The sequence below is a fragment of the Siphateles boraxobius genome, unplaced genomic scaffold, assembly GCF_051911475.1.
Source record: "Siphateles boraxobius isolate OS27281-9 unplaced genomic scaffold, OSU_SipBor_1 61, whole genome shotgun sequence".
Classification (NCBI taxonomy): domain Eukaryota; kingdom Metazoa; phylum Chordata; class Actinopteri; order Cypriniformes; family Leuciscidae; genus Siphateles; species Siphateles boraxobius.
Genome location: NW_027509188.1, coordinates 2,147,501 through 2,167,622, shown reverse-complemented (window position 1 = coordinate 2,167,622; position 20,122 = coordinate 2,147,501). Strand labels below are relative to the sequence as shown.

General features: G+C 45.7%; 1 protein-coding gene and 15 non-coding genes across 16 annotated transcripts in view; all 16 read left to right on the top strand.

Moving 5' to 3' along the window:
- Positions 1–20,122, top strand: part of LOC143718466 (uncharacterized) — a 63,897-nt gene that overhangs the window by 14,601 nt on the left and 29,174 nt on the right. The gene's annotated exons all lie outside the window — the stretch shown is intronic.
- trnak-cuu (transfer RNA lysine (anticodon CUU)) lies at positions 453–525 on the top strand. The gene has a single exon. It is a non-coding gene; the product is annotated as a tRNA-Lys (tRNA).
- trnan-guu (transfer RNA asparagine (anticodon GUU)) lies at positions 652–725 on the top strand. Its single transcript has one exon. It is a non-coding gene; the product is annotated as a tRNA-Asn (tRNA).
- trnak-cuu (transfer RNA lysine (anticodon CUU)) lies at positions 2,032–2,104 on the top strand. Its single transcript has one exon. It is a non-coding gene; the product is annotated as a tRNA-Lys (tRNA).
- Positions 2,231–2,304, top strand: trnan-guu (transfer RNA asparagine (anticodon GUU)). Its single transcript has one exon. It is a non-coding gene; the product is annotated as a tRNA-Asn (tRNA).
- On the top strand, positions 2,950–3,022 carry trnak-cuu (transfer RNA lysine (anticodon CUU)). Its single transcript has one exon. It is a non-coding gene; the product is annotated as a tRNA-Lys (tRNA).
- Positions 3,149–3,222, top strand: trnan-guu (transfer RNA asparagine (anticodon GUU)). Its single transcript has one exon. It is a non-coding gene; the product is annotated as a tRNA-Asn (tRNA).
- trnak-cuu (transfer RNA lysine (anticodon CUU)) lies at positions 4,579–4,651 on the top strand. Its single transcript has one exon. It is a non-coding gene; the product is annotated as a tRNA-Lys (tRNA).
- Positions 4,778–4,851, top strand: trnan-guu (transfer RNA asparagine (anticodon GUU)). Its single transcript has one exon. It is a non-coding gene; the product is annotated as a tRNA-Asn (tRNA).
- Positions 5,643–5,715, top strand: trnak-cuu (transfer RNA lysine (anticodon CUU)). The gene has a single exon. It is a non-coding gene; the product is annotated as a tRNA-Lys (tRNA).
- trnan-guu (transfer RNA asparagine (anticodon GUU)) lies at positions 5,841–5,914 on the top strand. Its single transcript has one exon. It is a non-coding gene; the product is annotated as a tRNA-Asn (tRNA).
- trnan-guu (transfer RNA asparagine (anticodon GUU)) lies at positions 6,729–6,802 on the top strand. The gene has a single exon. It is a non-coding gene; the product is annotated as a tRNA-Asn (tRNA).
- Positions 7,463–7,535, top strand: trnak-cuu (transfer RNA lysine (anticodon CUU)). The gene has a single exon. It is a non-coding gene; the product is annotated as a tRNA-Lys (tRNA).
- trnan-guu (transfer RNA asparagine (anticodon GUU)) lies at positions 7,656–7,729 on the top strand. The gene has a single exon. It is a non-coding gene; the product is annotated as a tRNA-Asn (tRNA).
- On the top strand, positions 18,304–18,376 carry trnak-cuu (transfer RNA lysine (anticodon CUU)). Its single transcript has one exon. It is a non-coding gene; the product is annotated as a tRNA-Lys (tRNA).
- On the top strand, positions 18,503–18,576 carry trnan-auu (transfer RNA asparagine (anticodon AUU)). Its single transcript has one exon. It is a non-coding gene; the product is annotated as a tRNA-Asn (tRNA).

Genomic DNA, 20,122 nt, shown 5'->3' with positions numbered 1-20,122 from the left:
TCGTCCTCATAAAGAGGGCACCGGTAACTTGTAACCTATCAGGCTCTCAGGCATCAGGTCAATCGATTCGGCATAGGATTATATGGGCTAGCGTTTTTGCTTCCGTTTGGAGGTTGTGTCCCTCCAACTCTTTGTTGTATGACTCACTTTTGCCTTTGGATATTTGGAGAAGGTTGCCTTTGGCAACCGCTCTCTCACTCGACAGACCGAAACGGAACTTTAGCTCCGGGTTGTGCATATTATTGGCCTGCTCTACTGGGTCAAATTGTATCCCCCAACAACAAATATGGCTCAAACAAACAAAGTACACTCTAAGCCTACCTCTAGGCTTAACCCTGACTTTACCCGCAAGAGGCTATGCCAAGCCTGTGCGAAATGTGAGGCTCCCTTTCACGGGCGCTATTTAGGCACAGATAATGGCCGCGACCAGCCCGAAGCAGGTCACCGCAGTTGCCCGGCTAGCTCAGTCGGTAGAGCATGAGACTCTTAATCTCAGGGTCATGGGTTAGAGCCCCACGTTGGGCGCATCTATTAGCCCTCTCTCTTCCCAACGGGGTCTCGGTTTCCAGCGTGGAAAGCGAGTCCACCATTGCCGGAAAAGTCCAGGTCTGCTTTTTTTTATAAGCTGACCCATGGACTGGCTGGCAGTAGGTCTCTGTGGCGCAATCGGACAGCGCGTTCGGCTGTTAACCGAAAGGTTGGTGGTTCGAGCCCACCCAGGGACGAATTTAGCACACGTGTGTCCACTAACACATCTGTGTCATTTCGGACGCATGACACGATGTTTCTTGGCCCCTTTTAGCGTTTACAGCTTGTTCAGTTGCTTTGTGTTCAGAGAAGACAACGGGTGTTGTGAAAGTTTACATCAGCTTATGTTTGCTGTGGCGCGTGGATGGAATACTCATGTTTTGTTCCTGGTGGTGGAGGCCTGTGTTCCAGAGAGGTCCTGCTCAAAATTCCTTTTAAAACACCATCGAGCATCCGTAATAACTTCCGACATTGATCGAACGTGGATTTTGTTCTCATAAGGAGGGCACCGGTAACTTGTAACCTATCAGGCTCTCAGGCATGAGGTCAATCGATTCGGCATAGTCCTATATGTACTAGCGTTTTTGATTCCGGTTGGAGGTTGTGTCCCTCCAACTCTTTGTTGTATGACTCACTTTTATCTTTGGATATTTGGAGAAGTTTGCCTTCGGTAACCGCTCTCTCACTCGACAGACCGAAACGGGGGGACGAATGGTGTTTTTCGTTGTCGTCCTGCCATGCAACCACCAACACAGCTGCAGAATTTAGCACACTTGTGTCCACTAACACATCCGTGTCATTTCGGACGCATGAAACGACGTTTCTTGGCCCTTTTAGCGTTTACAGCTTGGTCAGTTGCTTTGTGTTCAAAGAAGACAGCGGGTGTTGTGAAAGTTTACATCAGCTTATGTTTGCTGTGGCGCGTGGATGGAATGCTCATGTTTTGTTCCGGGTGGTGGAGGCCTATGTTCCAGAGAGGTCCTGCTCAAAACTCCTTTTAAAACACCATCGAGCATCCGTCATAACTTCCGACATTGATCGAACGTGGATTTCGTTCTCATAAAGAGGGCACCGGTAACTTGTAACCTATCAGGCTCTCAGGCATCAGGTCAATCGATTCGGCATAGGATTATATGTGCTAGCGTTTTTGCTTCCGTTTGGAGGTTGTGTCCCTCCAACTCTTTGTTGTATGACTCACTTTTGCCTTTGGATATTTGGAGAAGGTTGCCTTCGGTAACCGCTCTCTCACTCGACAGACCGAAACGGAACTTTAGCTCCGGGTTGTGCATATTATTGGCCTGCTCTACTGGGTCAAATTGTATCCCCCAACAACAGATATGGCTCAAACAAACAAAGTACACTCTAAGCCTACCTCTAGGCTTAACCCTGACTTTACCCACAAGAGGCTATGCCAAGCCTGTGCGAAATGTGAGGCTCCCGTTCACGGGCGCAATTTAGGCACAGATAATGGCCGCGACAAGCCTGAAGCTGGTCACCGCAGTTGCCCGGCTAGCTCAGTCGGTAGAGCATGAGACTCTTAATCTCAGGGTCGTGGGTTCGAGCCCCACGTTGGGTGCATCTATTAGCCCTCTCTCTTCCCAACGGGGTCTCGGTTTCCAGCGTGGAAAGAGAGTCCACCATTGCCGGAAAAGTCCAGGTCTGCTTTTTTTTATAAGCTGACCCATGGACTGGCTGGCCGTAGGTCTCTGTGGCGCAATCGGACAGCGCGTTCGGCTGTTAACCGAAAGGTTGGTGGTTCGAGCCCACCCAGGGACGAATGGTGTTTTTCGTTGACGTCCGGCCATGCAACCACCAACACAGCTGCAGAATTTAGCACACGTGTGTCCACTAATACTCATGTTTTGTTCCTGGTGGTGGAGGCCTGTGTTCCAGAGAGGTCCTGCTCAAAACTCCTTTTAAAACACCATCGAGCATCCGTAATAACTTCCGACATTGATCGAACGTGGATTTTGTTCTCATAAGGAGGGCACCAGTAACTTGTAACCTATCAGGCTCTGAGGCATGAGGTCAATCGATTCGGCATAGGCCTATATGTACTAGCGTTTTTGCTTCCGTTTGGAGGTTGTGTCCTCCAACTCTTTGTTGTATGACTCACTTTTGCCTTTGGATATTTGGAGAAGGTTGCCTTCGGTAACCGCTCTCTCACTCGACAGACCGAAACGGAACTTTAGCTCCGGGTTGTGCATATTATTGGCCTGCTCTACTGGGTCAAATTGTATCCCCCAACAACAGATATGGCTCAAACAAACAAAGTACACTCTAAGCCTACCTCTAGGCTTAACCCTGACTTTACCCACAAGAGGCTATGCCAAGCCTGTGCGAAATGTGAGGCTCCCTTTCACGGGCGCAATTTAGGCACAGATAATGGCCGCGACAAGCCCGAAGCAGGTCACCGCAGTTGCCCGGCTAGCTCAGTCGGTAGAGCATGAGACTCTTAATCTCAGGGTCGTGGGTTCGAGCCCCACGTTGGGCGCATCTATTAGCCCTCTCTCTTCCCAACGGGGTCTCGGTTTCCAGCGTGGAAAGCGAGTCCACCATTACCGGAAAAGTCCAGGTCTGCTTTTTTTTATAAGCTGACCCATGGACTGCCTGGCCGTAGGTCTCTCTGGCGCAATCGGACAGCGCGTTCGGCTGTTAACCGAAAGGTTGGTGGTTCGAGCCCACCCAGGGACGAATGGTGTTTTTCGTTGACGTCCGGCCATGCAACCACCAACACAGCTGCAGAATTTAGCACACGTGTGTCCACTAACACATCCGTGTCATTTCGGACGCATGACACGACGTTTCTTGGCCCCTTTTAGCGTTTACAGCTTGTTCAGTTGCTTTGTGTTCAGAGAAGACAACGGGTGTTGTGAAAGTTTACATCAGCTTATGTTTGCTGTGGCACGTGGATGGAATACTCATGTTTTGTTCCTGGTGGTGGAGGCCTGTGTTCCAGAGAGGTCCTGCTCAAAACTCCTTTTAAAACACCATTGAGCATCCGTAATAACTTCCGACATTGATCGAACGTGGATTTTGTTCTCATAAGGAGGGCACCGGTAACTTGTAACCTATCAGGCTCTCAGGCATGAGGTCAATCGATTCGGCATAGGCCTATATGTACTAGCGTTTTTGATTCCGGTTGGAGGTTGTGCCCTCCAACTCTTTGTTGTATGACTCACTTTTATCTTTGGATATTTGGAGAAGTTTGTCTTCGGTAACCGCTCTCTCACTCGACAGACCGAAACGGGGGGACGAATGGTGTTTTTCGTTGACGTCCTGCCATGCAACCACCAACACAGCTGCAGAATTTAGCACACGTGTGTCCACTAACACATCCGTGTCATTTCGGACGCATGACACGACGTTTCTTGGCCCTTTTAGCGTTTACAGCTTGGTCAGTTGCTTTGTGTTCAAAGAAGACAGCGGGTGTTGTGAAAGTTTACATCAGCTTATGTTTGCTGTGGCGCGTGGATGGAATGCTTATGTTTTGTTCCGGGTGGTGGAGGGCTGTGTTCCAGAGAGGTCCTGCTCAAAACTCCTTTTAAAACACCATCGAGCATCCGTAATAACTTCCGACATTGATCGAACGTGGATTTCGTTCTCATAAAGAGGGCACCGGTAACTTGTAACCTATCAGGCTCTCAGGCATCAGGTCAATCGATTCGGCATAGGATTATATGTGCTAGCGTTTTTGCTTCCGTTTGGAGGTTGTGTCCCTCCAACTCTTTGTTGTATGACTCACTTTTGCCTTTGGATATTTGGAGAAGGTTGCCTTCGGTAACCGCTCTCTCACTCGACAGACCGAAAGGGAACTTAAGCTCCGGGTTGTGCATATTATTGGCCTGCTCTACTGGGTCAAATTGTATCCCCCAACAACAGATATGGCTCAAACAAACAAAGTACACTCTAAGCCTACCTCTAGGCTTAACCCTGACTTTACCCGCAAGAGGCTATGCCAAGCCTGTGCGAAATGTGAGGCTCCCTTTCACGGGCGCTATTTAGGCACAGATAATGGCCGCGACCAGCCCGAAGCAGGTCACCGCAGTTGCCCGGCTAGCTCAGTCGGTAGAGCATGAGACACTTAATCTCAGGGTCATGGGTTAGAGCCCCACGTTGGGCGCATCTATTAGCCCTCTCTCTTCCCAACGGGGTCTCGGTTTCCAGCGTGGAAAGCGAGTCCACCATTGCCGGAAAAGTCCAGGTCTGCTTTTTTTTATAAGCTGACCCATGGACTGGCTGGTAGTAGGTCTCTGTGGCGCAATCGGACAGCGCGTTCGGCTGTTAACCGAAAGGTTGGTGGTTCGAGCCCACCCAGGGACGAATGGTGTTTTTCGTTGTCGTCCTGCCATGCAACCACCAACACAGCTGCAGAATTTAGCACACGTGTCCACTAACACATCCGTGTCATTTCGGACGCATGAAACGACGTTTCTTGGCCCTTTTAGCGTTTACAGCTTGGTCAGTTGCTTTGTGTTCAAAGAAGACAGCGGGTGTTGTGAAAGTTTACATCAGCTTATGTTTGCTGTGGCGCGTGGATGGAATGCTCATGTTTTGTTCCGGGTGGTGGAGGCCTGTGTTCCAGAGAGGTCCTGCTCAAAACTCCTTTTAAAACACCATCGAGCATCCGTCATAACTTCCGACATTGATCGAACGTGGATTTCGTTCTCATAAAGAGGGCACCGGTAACTTGTAACCTATCAGGCTCTCAGGCATCAGGTCAATCGATTCGGCATAGGATTATATGTGCTAGCGTTTTTGCTTCCGTTTGGAGGTTGTGTCCCTCCAACTCTTTGTTGTATGACTCACTTTTGCCTTTGGATATTTGGAGAAGGTTGCCTTCGGTAACCGCTCTCTCACTCGACAGACCGAAACGGAACTTTAGCTCCGGGTTGTGCATATTATTGGCCTGCTCTACTGGGTCAAATTGTATCCCCCAACAACAGATATGGCTCAAACAAACAAAGTACACTCTAAGCCTACCTCTAGGCTTAACCCTGACTTTACCCACAAGAGGCTATGCCAAGCCTGTGCGAAATGTGAGGCTCCCTTTCACGGGCGCAATTTAGGCACAGATAATGGCCGCGACCAGCCCGAAGCAGGTCATCGCAGTTGCCCGGCTAGCTCAGGCGGTAGAGCATGAGACTCTTAATCTCAGGGTCGTAGGTTCGAGCCCCACGTTGGGCGCATCTATTAGCCCTCTCTCTTCCCAACGGGGTCTCGGTTTCCAGCGTGGAAAGCGAGTCCACCATGCCGGAAAAGTCCAGGTCTGCTTTTTTTTATAAGCTGACCCATGGACTGGCTGGCAGTAGGTCTCTGTGGCGCAATCGGACAGCGCGTTCGGCTGTTAACCGAAAGGTTGGTGGTTCGAGCCCACCCAGGGACGAATTTAGCACACGTGTGTCCACTAACACATCTGTGTCATTTCGGACGCATGACACGACGTTTCTTGGCCCCTTTTAGCGTTTACAGCTTGGTCAGTTGCTTTGTGTTCAGAGAAGACAACGGGTGTTGTGAAAGTTTACATCAGCTTATGTTTGCTGTGGCGCGTGGATGGAATACTCATGTTTTGTTCCTGGTGGTGGAGGCCTGTGTTCCAGAGAGGTCCTGCTCAAAATTCCTTTTAAAACACCATCGAGCATCCGTAATAACTTCCGACATTGATCGAACGTGGATTTTGTTCTCATAAGGAGGGCACCGGTAACTTGTAACCTATCAGGCTCTCAGGCATGAGGTCAATCGATTCGGCATAGGCCTATATGTACTAGCGTTTTTGATTCCGGTTGGAGGTTGTGTCCCTCCAACTCTTTGTTGTATGACTCACTTTTATCTTTGGATATTTGGAGAAGTTTGCCTTCGGTAACCGCTCTCTCACTCGACAGACCGAAACGGGGGGACGAATGGTGTTTTTCGTTGTCGTCCTGCCATGCAACCACCAACACAGCTGCAGAATTTAGCACACGTGTGTCCACTAACACATCCGTGTCATTTCGGACGCATGAAACGACGTTTCTTGGCCCTTTTAGCGTTTACAGCTTGGTCAGTTGCTTTGTGTTCAAAGAAGACAGCGGGTGTTGTGAAAGTTTACATCAGCTTATGTTTGCTGTGGCGCGTGGATGGAATGCTCATGTTTTGTTCCGGGTGGTGGAGGCCTGTGTTCCAGAGAGGTCCTGCTCAAAACTCCTTTTAAAACACCGTAGGTCTCTGTGGCGCAATCGGACAGCGCGTTCGGCTGTTAACTGAAAGGTTGGTGGTTCGAGCCCACCCAGGGACGAATGGTGTTTTTCGTTGACGTCCGGCCATGCAACCACCAACACAGCTGCAGAATTTAGCACACGTGTGTCCACTAACACATCCGTGTCATTTCGGACGCATGACACGACGTTTCTTGGCCCCTTTTTCCAGAGAGGTCCTGCTCAAAACTCCTTTTAAAACACCATCGAGCATCCGTCATAACTTCCGACATTGATCGAACATGGATTTCGTCCTCATAAAGAGGGCACCGTTAACTTGTAACCTATCAGGCTCTCAGGCATCAGGTCAATCGATTCGGCATAGGATTATATGTGCTAGCGTTTTTGCTTCCGTTTGGAGGTTGTGTCCCTCTAACTCTTTGTTGTATGACTCACTTTTGCCTTTGGATATTTGGAGAAGGTTGCCTTCGGTAACCACTCTCTCACTCGACAGACCGAAACGGAACTTTAGCTCCGGGTTGTGCATATTATTGGCCTGCTCTACTGGGTCAAATTGTATCCCCCAACAACAGATATGGCTCAAACAAACAAAGTACACTCTAAGCCTACCTCTAGGCTTAACCCTGACTTTACCCACAAGAGGCTATGCCAAGCCTGTGCGAAATGTGAGGCTCCCTTTCACGGGCGCAATTTAGGCACAGATAATGGCCGCGACAAGCCCGAAGCAGGTCTCCGCAGTTGCCCGGCTAGCTCAGTCGGTAGAGCATGAGACTCTTAATCTCAGGGTCGTGGGTTCGAGCCCCACGTTGGGCGCATCTATTAGCCCTCTCTCTTCCCAACGGGGTCTCGGTTTCCAGCGTGGAAAGCGAGTCCACCATTGCCAGAAAAGTCTGCTTTTTTTTATAAGCTGACCCATGGACCGGCTGGCCGTAGGTCTCTGTGGCGCAATCGGACAGCGCGTTCGGCTGTTAACCGAAAGGTTGGTGGTTCGAGCCCACCCAGGGACGAATGGTGTTTTTCGTTGACGTCCGGCCATGCAACCACCAACACAGCTGCAGAATTTAGCACACGTGTGTCCACTAACACATCCGTGTCATTTCGGACGCATGACACGACGTTTCTTGGCCCCTTTTAGCGTTTACAGCTTGTTCAGTTGCTTTGTGTTCAGAGAAGACAACGGGTGTTTTGAAAGTTTACATCAGCTTATGTTTGCTGTGGCGCGTGGATGGAATACTCATGTTTTGTTCCTGGTGGTGGAGGCCTGTGTTCCAGAGAGGTCCTGCTCAAAACTCCTTTTAAAACACCATCGAGCATCCGTAATAACTTCCGACATTGATCGAACGTGGATTTTGTTCTCATAAGGAGGGCACCGGTAACTTGTAACCTATCAGGCTCTCAGGCATGAGGTCAATCGATTCGGCATAGGCCTATATGTACTAGCGTTTTTGATTCCGGTTGGAGGTTGTGTCCCTCCAACTCTTTGTTGTATGACTCACTTTTATCTTTGGATATTTGGAGAAGTTTGTCTTCGGTAACCGCTCTCTCACTCGACAGACCGAAACGGGGGGACGAATGGTGTTTTTCGTTGACGTCCGGCCATGCAACCACCAACACAGCTGCAGAATTTAGCACACGTGTGTCCACTAACACATCCGTGTCATTTCGGACGCATGACACGACGTTTCTTGGCCCCTTTTAGCGTTTACAGCTTGGTCAGTTGCTTTGTGTTCAGAGAAGACAACGGGTGTTGTGAAAGTTTACATCAGCTTATGTTTGCTGTGGCGCGTGGATGGAATACTCATGTTTTGTTCCTGGTGGTGGAGGCCTGTGTTCCAGAGAGGTCCTGCTCAAAACTCCTTTTAAAACACCATCGAGCATCCGTAATAACTTCCGACATTGATCGAACGTGGATTTTGTTCTCATAAGGAGGGCACCGGTAACTTGTAACCTATCAGGCTCTCAGGCATGAGGTCAATCGATTCGGCATAGGCCTATATGTACTAGCGTTTTTGATTCCGGTTGGAGGTTGTGTCCCTCCAACTCTTTGTTGTATGACTCACTTTTATCTTTGGATATTTACATTACACTGTTATGCTGATTGGATTAGGATTGGTAACACTCTCAGTCTAGGGCACATCCTTAACCCAGATGCCTCATTTGCATGCTTTTGTTTCCACCTTTATGTAACTCCTCCTCTTGAAATGTATATAAACTACAATGTAAAGTTCCCTTAGTTAGACTTGATTGAGATGACTACAGCGACGAAATAAAGAACTTATACCTCAACAATCTCCTGGTCTGCAACTCTATCTTTTCTACACTTGAGAAGAAGAAGTTCACAACAGATGGTGCCCTGTGACCCGGATGGAGAAACTGAAACTCAACAAAGAATGAACTTTTGAAACTTCAAAGCTCAAAGATCTCAACAAAGATCTTACTTTCCAGTTCCAGACTGAATCTTTTGAATCCAGAAAGATCTCAACAAAGCTGCCTGAGTTCGCGAACTGAATCTCAACAAAGATCTCAACAAAGCTGACTGTGTTCCAGAACTGAATCTCAACAAAGATCTCAACAAAGCTAACTGAGTTCCAGAACCAAGCTCAACAAAGATCTCTGACTGAGTTTCCAGACGGAATTTTTTCCATACAACAATAATTTGGTGAGTTTCACTCCATTCAAAGAACCGTTGAAAAACCAGTAAAAATTATCCTCTGTGCCGTCAGAGAAAGAGTTATCAGACAGCTGTAGTGTTTGATTACCCAAAGTTATCCTTTAAAAGTTGTCTTTTAAAGATGAAAATATATCCTCTGTTCAGGCAGGGACGTTTTTAACATCACATGTTAAAAAGATATCCTCTGTGTCAGGCAGGGAAGATTAGTATTATTTTGCTAATTATTTGTTTTGTTGTTTGTTACCTTGTGGTGTTACCCTCTAAAAAAAAATTCTTTTAGAGAAGAGAGTTTGATCCTCTGAATTGTCAGGGAAGTTGTTGGTATCCTCTGTGCAGACAGGGAAGATTTTAGCATTCAAGTTAAAATATTGTTAGCCTCTGTGCAAGCAGAGAAGAGGTAGTCTTACAGGCTATTTATTTTGGCTACCCTTTTAAAAGTTTTTCTTTTAGAGAGGAAAGTTTGATCCTCTGTTTCAGGCAGGGAAGAGTTAGCAATACATGCTAGTAATTTTGTTTTATCCTCTAAAAAGTTAGGAAGGTGAAAGATCCTTTCCGTTTCTTTCAGGGAAGATTAGCGTAACGTGCTAATATTTTGTGTTTCATCCTCTGTTTCTGGCAGGGAAGTTAAATGTGATGTGTTGGTAACAAGGAAGGTTTATCAACAGTTTGATCTGTGACATAAGTGTAGACTCTTTTGATCAGAGAAGTTTTAGTGTTTTTGATTGTGTGATAAAGAAATCCACAAAATGGTTAGAACGAATGCTAGGCTGGTTCCAACAACTGAAAAATTTGGTCTTGCGACTCCTTTGTGGTCAGATAGTGAATTTAAAACACTGTTAGGAGAACAAATGAACCTAATAGTCACTGAGAAAGTTAGAAAAGAACTAACGCAGAAATATGAGATTCATCCAGACAAAACTTGGTCGGTAGATGAGTGTAAAAAAGTACTAGGAGCAAGTATTCGCAAGAACAATGTGAAAGGCATAATATGTTGCCATAGAGAATTTGGTTTAGCACTAGCTACAGAACAGTCTAAACGCAACTCAGAGCTAGAGAAACAGATTAATGAGCTCCGGGCTAAAGTTTCCTCTTTAACCAAGAAATTGAACCGCAACAAAGATGCAGAAAAAACTGATGGGGAAGAAGTAAGTCAGCCTGATAACATTTACCCTGATTTACGAGCGTTCTTTGAAACAGATGTAGCCGTCCAATCAGTCACTGATAAGCCTGTTAATTCAGTTTATGTGTGTGGAGCTAGAAAAAGATCACAGGGAATTGAGGAAAATGAAAGTGTTTCTACCCACCCTTCTGTAGTCCGAATACAAACTGTCGCAAAAGCCCTTGGACCTAAGGATATAGAACGACTCTCTGAGAGTTTACCCTCACCACGTAAACAGTTTTCTGAATTTAGAAGGGCATTGATCAGCAAAATTCGTCTATATGACATGTCGTTAACAGAAGTCACACAGTTAATGTCACAAATTTTAACTGATTCTGAATTCAACAGTTTTGAATCTGCAGTGACTTCTGAACTACAACATGCCAGTAGAGGCGATATGAGAGAAGGTGTTTTGAAAATCCTAAAGACTATCTTAGGACCCAAAATAGACTGGTCTAGAGTTACTAGCTGTGTACAAAAGAAAGAAGAAACGGTAAATGAATATACTGAACGGTTTTGTCAGTCAGCCATAACTTACAGTGGAATAGTGGATGATTCCGAAAGTGTGCTCGATGACAAAGGACCACTAATTCGTATCTGGTCAGATGGCCTTGTAGCCGAATACAGAAGAGCTTTGCCATTCCTAGATCTAACTTGGTCTAACAGAACTCTCAGAAGTAACGTTGACAGGTTAGCTGCATGGGAAAGAGATGCTGATGTTAAAACCAAAGTGAGAGTAGCAGCAGCAGCTACATTTAGCACAGCAAAACAAGAAAACAGGTGGTCTAAAAAAGAAGGGAGCTGCCACTATTGTGGAAGATTAGGACATTGGGAGAAAGAGTGTAGGAAGAAATTGCAAGATACAAAAAGAAATGCTATGCATAATTCTGCTCCTTCTCAGCCTGCTTACAACCCGGAAGCAGTTCCACAAGTGTCCACTGAAACTTTAGGACAGCTTGTTCAGGCTCTTTTAAGAGCACAAAAAGACCAGGAAAAAAACTAATTGTTGGGGCTGTGAGTAGCTACCTTACCCCTGTAATACATCATAATGACACAAGAATTTTTGTGAAAGGTAGCATACAAGAGAAAGAAATTGATTTTTTGCTTGATACAGGTGCAGAAATTACCATAATTCCTACAAAATTGGCTAAAGGTTTAGACATTCCGTACAAGAAAACCAAATTTTCTTTAACTGGCGTAATAGGTGAAGATTCTGATTTGTATGAAACCCCGCCCATAGATGTACAATTTGGCCCAAAAACTCTGACTACAAAATTGTTATGTGCTCCATTAAATACAGGTGCAATTTTAGGCATGGATCTCCTGAGACAAATACATCTAACTTTAGACGTGTCCTCAGAATCTGCTAGCATTCAAATTTCCTCAGCACAAGTTTCTACCAATAATGTAATCCCTCCAGAGTATGCTTTCTTACAGAATCATCCAATTTGGGCTAAAGACAAGGATGATTGTGGTTTGTTGACAGGTGTAGAACCAATAAAATTGACGGGGACTCCACCTCCGGTCACCAAACAATATCCGATCAATAAGGAAGCTATACAGGGGATCAAACCTATTGTAGAAAAGTTGCTGACGCAAGGAGTGCTAGTTAAAACCAACAGTCCCTGTAACTCACCCATTTGGCCCATCAAGAAATCCAATGGGACATGGAGACTTACAATAGACTACAGAGTAGCCAATAAAAATATTGATAAAATCACCCCTCTAGTGGCAGATCCTTCCACAATTTGTAATGGCATACCATTAGAGAGTAAGATTTTTTCAGTAATTGATATGTCTAATGGATTCTTTTCTGTACCGTTGCACTCTGACAGCCAGCCATGGTTAGCTTTCACAGTTGACTATGAGCAATACCAGTGGACACGTTTGCCACAGGGATTTCAAAACTCCCCAACCATATACCATCAGGCTGTCAGACGTGATTTGTGTGACCCAGAATGTCCGGTAAAACAGTCCACTATGATCCAATATGTCGATGATATTTTGATTTCCTCAACAGATCACGAGGTACATCAAACTGAATTGGCATCATTGTTGGACTATTTGCATAAGAAAGGACACAAATGCAGCTTTCACAAAGCTCAAATTGCTAAAAAGCAAGTCACATTTCTGGGTCAAACAATTGGTGCAGGAAATAGATCCATTACACAGGATCGAGCGGCTTCAGTCAAAGCCATACCCCCGCCTACTACCATTAAAACACTCCGATCATTTTTAGGAACAGCAGGTTACTGTAGACCTTGGATTGAAGACTATGCCTCAATTGCACAGCCGCTCTATGACTTGTTGAAAGGCCATGGTAAAGATTCTGATACTGTTTGTATGGAAGAATGTCACCTCAAAGCGTTCAATGATTTGAAGAGAGCACTATGTCAAGCACCAGCATTAGGAATTGCCCAAACTGATAGACCATTTGTGCTTTATGTCCATGAACATTTAAGCTTCATGACTGCATGTCTAATGCAAGATCATGGGGGCAGTTTACGCCCAATTCATTACTATTCTGGTAAACTTGACATAGTAGCTCAAGGTATGGGCCCATGCCTCAGAGCAGTACAGGCAGTGCATCTAGCGCTTCAGGCTTCATCAGGAATGGTGTTAGGACAGTCTGTAAACGTAAGATGTCCGCATGCAGTGTCCGCATTAATGAATCAAGCAAAAGTCACTTCTGTCACTTCCTCTCGCTGGGGAAATTGGTTAGCAACTCTCACAGCCCCGAATATTGTCTTACAGCGTGCACCTGTCACGAATCCGTCCTCATGTATGATGTCTGCTATGACTGAAGTTTTGTTAGAGGATGAAGGAGAAATGACACACGATTGTGTTACGCTTACATATACACCTATGAGTGAAATAAAAGAAACTCCCACAGAGAATTCAGAATTTGAGTTGTTTGTTGACGGTTCAGCTCAAGTAATTGAAGGTAATGCGTTATGCAGTAACGTCCACCACGGAAGTGTTAGCTTCAGGACGTCTTCCAGATCATTTTTCAGCTCAAGCTGCAGAACTAGTAGCCCTAACAAGAGCATGCACGCTAGCTTCAGGATCAGTTGCTAATATCTACACAGATTCCAGATATGCTTTTGGGGTAATTCATGATTTTGGTGTCATTTGGCAAACCAGACAGTTTCTAACTTCTGCTGGATCCCCCATTAAGCATGCTGAATTAGTGAAAGATCTAATGTTTTCCATGAAACTTCCAAAGAAATTAGCAGTGATCAAAGTGAAAGCACATCTCACAACTAATACTACGGAAGCTAAAGGTAATGCTCTTGCTGATATGGCAGCTAAACAGGCTTGTTTCTATGCAACTGTACAAGTGTGTTCAGGTAGTGCAGCACAGAAGACAATTATGCCTCCTGAATCAATAATTGATCTGTACAAAGACGTTCCTCTGTATGAAGCATGGACATGGTTAGACAAAGGAGCCACAGTGGATTCATCTGGTTGCTGGACCAAAGGGGGAAAGTATGTCGCTCCCGAATCACTGCTGCCATATTTGGCTCAACAAATACACAGTTTAGGTCACAGTGGTCCAGCAACGATGAATCACAGGTTCTCAAATCAGTGGTGGAATCCAAAATTCAGAAATGTAGCCACAGAAACAGCCAAGAGGTGTGTTACATGTCAGAAAAATAATGATATACCAGCAGCCACTACACCAGCAGCACATACCCCAGCTCCACCAGGACCATTTCGTCACCTGCAAGTTGATTACATATCATTGCCTCGTTGTAAGGGAAAAACTGATGTTTTGGTAGTAATAGACAAGTTCTCAAGATGGGTAGAAGCTTATCCAACAGGGCGTGCTACAGCTGCACATACTGCTAAATGTCTTGTCACTGATTTCATTCCCAGATGGGGATTACCAGATTGGATTGACTCAGATCAAGGTACACACTTCACAGGACAGATAGTCAAGGAAGTGTCTAGAATGTTGCAGATTAAGTGGAACCTCCACTGCCCCTATAGGCCACAAGCATCAGGACAGGTTGAACGTGCAAACAGAACAATCAAAATCAGGCTAAGCAAAATGCATCAGGAAGGAGTACCATGGGTTGAAGCGTTGCCAGCAGTACTGTGTAGTATGAGAGCATCACCTAACAGAACAGTAGGACTGAGCCCTCATGAGATTATTACTGGACGCCCCATGCAGATGCCAGGTGTGATTGATCTTAGAAATGCTGATGTACACATTACCTCAGATGCCCTGATTGCTTACTGTGAAAACCTAACAAAGGCGGTACAGAGTGCCAGAGGGAGAGTTGAGTCATGTTGGCAGACTTCACCAGAAGGGGGACACACAATCATCCCAGGTCAATGGGTCATGATAAAGTCATTCAGAAATAAGCCATTAGAACCAAAGTGGCATGGGCCACATCAAGTGATGTTGATTACAGCCGCTGCAGTATTGTGTGAGGGAAGGAAAACCTGGACTCATTGTACACACTGTAAGGTTGTTCCCCCACCAACAGGGATAGGTTAGGACACAGAACCAGTGAGGAGCCCCGAGAAGAACCGAATGCAGTAGGCTTCGGGGGTTAACCCTGGGGTGAAGACTTCCCTCATAGGCCCTATCCTAGTCCATCCTTACCTCACTGTTCTTTAGGTGTCAAAGGTTTAAGAAATAGGGAAAGAGGAAATCAACAATAGCAGACTCAGAAAAAGTTCACAATCCTAGTGTTTGAACAAATACTGCTCTACTGTCTTTTTTTTTTCTTTCTTTCTTATTCTGTGCAGACACCACTTGATGACAGTCCGGGACCCATACGCACCAACCTCCTCACCTGCGTATGAAGCCACAACCTCCAGAAAACAACTAGACTCACTGGCGAACCAACTATCACGAAAGAAAAAAAAAAAAATACACAACGCAGAGACTCACATACGAAACCTTCAATCATCCATCAACATGATCAAGATTGTCATTCTACTAAGCATCATGGACATCGCACAAAGTGTGGACTCCAGAAACAACATATTCTTAGAGCTAATGAATATGTCAAGAAATGCCTTGTTTGCTGGAAAGGACGTTTGCATGCCACACGCACCTTCAGTAGGAGCAGGAATCCCCTGGGTGGCACACCCTATCTCCAAATGTGACACGTGTACCTTATTCAATCATCTTACCAGTGAATTATACAACAAGGATACATGTCACAATACAACAATTCCTCCAGCTTCTCCGTGTTGCATTCCAGGACTACCATCCTGCAACCTAACTTCAGCTACTCCCATCATGACAGATCTACTCCTGCCAATGATGTTCTATTGGTGCATGGAAAATTATGCTCCAGCATCGACTCCACTGGGGGAAATTCCTCGTGAATGTTGCAGCTTTGTGATTGAAAGAGGAGCAGAATCCCACGTGTACGTTACTACAACAGATAAGAAAGAGGAAAATGACTTAACAGAGTGTTTCTCCAGAAACCCATCCCTACCAAATTTTTTTGAAATAAATCAGTTGTGTATGATCTCTCCACCAACTGACACTTTTTGGTTATGTGGAACTTCTGTCTACAGCATCCTCCCCAGCCAATTTAACGGAAGGTGCACCCTGGTTTATATTCTACCAGCTATCAGAGAAAATACACACTCCACCCCAAGCTCCCCACAGCTACAAAATTCAGCTCCTACCACTAACGAAGCAGATGGCTGCATTCCAGGACTCACTTGTGCACAAACATGGTGGTCAAGAACTCTTGGAGCATTAATACCATCTTATGGTGTCATGCAAGCCCTTGATCAAATCAGAAGCTTATCGAATTCTGTACAGAAATTGGCCAATGATACGGCTTGGGCCCTTGGTAACATCACGGACACTCTCGCTTCGCACAAGATAATGATCTTACAGAACAGAGTGGCCTTGGATTACATTCTAGCAACGCAAGGAGGAGCCTGCACCATCATCGGACCTGAGTGCTGCACCGGGTTAATGGATCCAACAGAGAACTTGAACAAAATCCAACAAGACATTCTTGATCTTTCAGCAGAATTACACCAGATGACTGAAGTTAATTTTTCATGGTTCGGAAACTTGATTGGGAAACCCTGGCTGTGGATAAAGGAAATAGCAATTCTGCTGTTATTTCTTCTAATAGCATACTATCTATGCGTCCACAGTATCAAGTGTTTCATTCAACAAATGACTCACGCCCCTCACAAAGAAATGACAGTCCCAAACAGAAAAGACTATTACCCTTAAGAACTTAACGGACCCTAAATTTGCATGTTTGTTTCTGTGTCAGCATGCAATTGCAGAAACAGCAACACAGAAGCATGAGCCTGTAATGATCACAAGTTACAAGAATTTAACTTTTAAGTGTCTAAATTTGTATTTTGTGAGAGTTATTTAGAACTCTCAAAGGGGGAACTGTAGGATTACAAATTTTATTTTAAATGTATAATTGAGCTTCCAATACAATAGCATAGAAACTGAGAAAGTTTATTAGTGTGAATTTTGTATCTAAGGTAAATGATGTCACAAACCTGCCTGTTCCTGTCTGTCCAGCTCTCTATTGTAAGTTAAATTGGTCAGAGCACTGAGACTATCACCTTTTGTCTTTATGCACTGCCTGGCCATTAAGATAATGTGAAGGTATCGGTGTAGAGTCTGGCTGATTGGATTAGGATATTTACATTACACTGTTATGCTGATTGGATTAGGATTGGTAACACTCTCAGTCTAGGGCACATCCTTAACCCAGATGCCTCATTTGCATGCTTTTGTTTCCACCTTTATGTAACTCCTCCTCTTGAAATGTATATAAACTACAATGTAAAGTTCCCTTAGTTAGACTTGATTGAGATGACTACAGCGACGAAATAAAGAACTTATACCTCAACAATCTCCTGGTCTGCAACTCTATCTTTTCTACACTTGAGAAGAAGAAGTTCACAACACCGCTCTCTCACTCGACAGACCGAAACGGGGGGACGAATGGTGTTTTTCGTTGTCGTCCTGCCATGCAACCACCAACACAGCTGCAGAATTTAGCACACGTGTGTCCACTAACACATCCGTGTCATTTCGGACGCATGAAACGACGTTTCTTGGCCCTTTTAGCGTTTACAGCTTGGTCAGTTGCTTTGTGTTCAAAGAAGACAGCGGGTGTTGTGAAAGTTTACATCAGCTTATGTTTGCTGTGGCGCGTGGATGGAATGCTCAGGTTTTTCCGGGTGGTGGAGGCCTGTGTTCCAGAGAGGTCCTGCTCAAAACTCCTTTTAAAACACCATCGAGCATCCGTCATAACTTCCGACATTGATCGAACGTGGATTTCGTTCTCATAAAGAGGGCACCGGTAACTTGTAACCTATCAGGCTCTCAGGCATCAAGTCAATCGATTCGGCATAGGATTATATGTGCTAGCGTTTTTGCTTCCGTTTGGAGGTTGTGTCCCTCCAACTCTTTGTTGTATGACTCACTTTTGCCTTTGGATATTTGGAGAAGGTTGCCTTCGGTAACCGCTCTCTCACTCGACAGACCGAAAGGGAACTTAAGCTCCGGGTTGTGCATATTATTGGCCTGCTCTACTGGGTCAAATTGTATCCCCCAACAACAGATATGGCTCAAACAAACAAAGTACACTCTAAGCCTACCTCTAGGCTTAACCCTGACTTTACCCGCAAGAGGCTATGCCAAGCCTGTGCGAAATGTGAGGCTCCCTTTCACGGGCGCAATTTAGGCACAGATAATGGCCGCAACCAGCCCGAAGCAGGTCACCGCAGTTGCCCGGCTAGCTCAGTCGGTAGAGCATGAGACTCTTAATCTCAGGGTCGTGGGTTCGAGCCCCACGTTGGGCGCATCTATTAGCCCTCTCTCTTCCCAACGGGGTCTCGGTTTCCAGCGTGGAAAGCGAGTGCACCATTGCCGGAAAAGTCCAGGTCTGCTTTTTTTTATAAGCTGACCCATGGACTGGCTGGCCGTAGGTCTCTGTGGCGCAATCGGACAGCGCGTTCGGCTATTAACCGAAAGGTTGGTGGTTCGAGCCCACCCAGGGACGAATGGTGTTTTTCGTTGACGTCCGGCCATGCAACTACCAACACAGCTGCAGAATTTAGCACACGTGTGTCCACTAACACATCCGTGTCATTTCGGACGCATGACACGACGTTTCTTGGCCCCTTTTAGCGTTTACAGCTTGGTCAGTTGCTTTGTGTTCAGAGAAGACAGCGGGTGTTGTGAAAGTTTACATCAGCTTATGTTTGCTGTGGCGCGTGGATGGAATACTCATGTTTGATTCCTGGTGGTGGAGGCCTGTGTTCCAGAGAGGTCCTGCTCAAAACTCCTTTTAAAACACCATCGAGCATCCGTAATAACTTCCGACATTGATCGAACGTGGATTTTGTTCTCATAAGGAGGGCACCGGTAACTTGTAACCTATCAGGCTCTCAGGCATGAGGTCAATCGATTCGGCATAGGCCTATATGTACTAGCGTTTTTGATTCCGGTTGGAGGTTGTGTCCCTCCAACTCTTTGTTGTATGACTCACTTTTATCTTTGGATATTTGGAGAAGTTTGCCTTCGGTAACCGCTCTCTCACTCGAAAGACCGAAACGGGGGGACGAATGGTGTTTTTCGTTGACGTCGTGCCATGCAACCACCAACACAGCTGCAGAATTTAGCACACGTGTGTCCACTAACACATCCGTGTCATTTCGGACGCATGACACGACGTTTCTTGGCCCCTTTTAGCGTTTACAGCTTGGTCAGTTGCTTTGTGTTCAGAGAAGACAACGGGTGTTGTGAAAGTTTACATCAGCTTATGTTTGCTGTGGCGCGTGGATGGAATACTCATGTTTTGTTCCTGGTGGTGGAGGCCTGTGTTCCGGAGAGGTCCTGCTCAAAACTCCTTTTAAAACACCATCGAGCATCCGTAATAACTTCCGACATTGATCGAACGTGGATTTTGTTCTCATAAGGAGGGCACCGGTAACTTGTAACCTATCAGGCTCTCAGGCATGAGGTCAATCGATTCGGCATAGGCCTATATGTACTAGCATTTTTGATTCCGGTTGGAGGTTGTGTCCCTCCAACTCTTTGTTGTATGACTCACTTTTATCTTTGGATATTTGGAGAAGTTTGCCTTCGGTAACCGCTCTCTCACTCGACAGACCGAAACGGGGGGACGAATGGTGTTTTTCGTTGTCGTCCTGCCATGCAACCACCAACACAGCTGCAGAATTTAGCACACGTGTGTCCACTAACACATCCGTGTCATTTCGGACGCATGAAACGACGTTTCTTGGCCCTTTTAGCGTTTACAGCTTGGTCAGTTGCTTTGTGTTCAAAGAAGACAACGGGTGTTGTGAAAGTTTACATCAGCTTATGTTTGCTGTGGCGCGTGGATGGAATGCTCAGGTTTTTCCGGGTGGTGGAGGCCTGTGTTCCAGAGAGGTCCTGCTCAAAACTCCTTTTAAAACACCATCGAGCATCCGTCATAACTTCCGACATTGATCGAACGTGGATTTCATTCTCATAAAGAGGGCACCGGTAACTTGTAACCTATCAGCTCTCAGGCATCAGGTCAATCGATTCGGCATAGGATT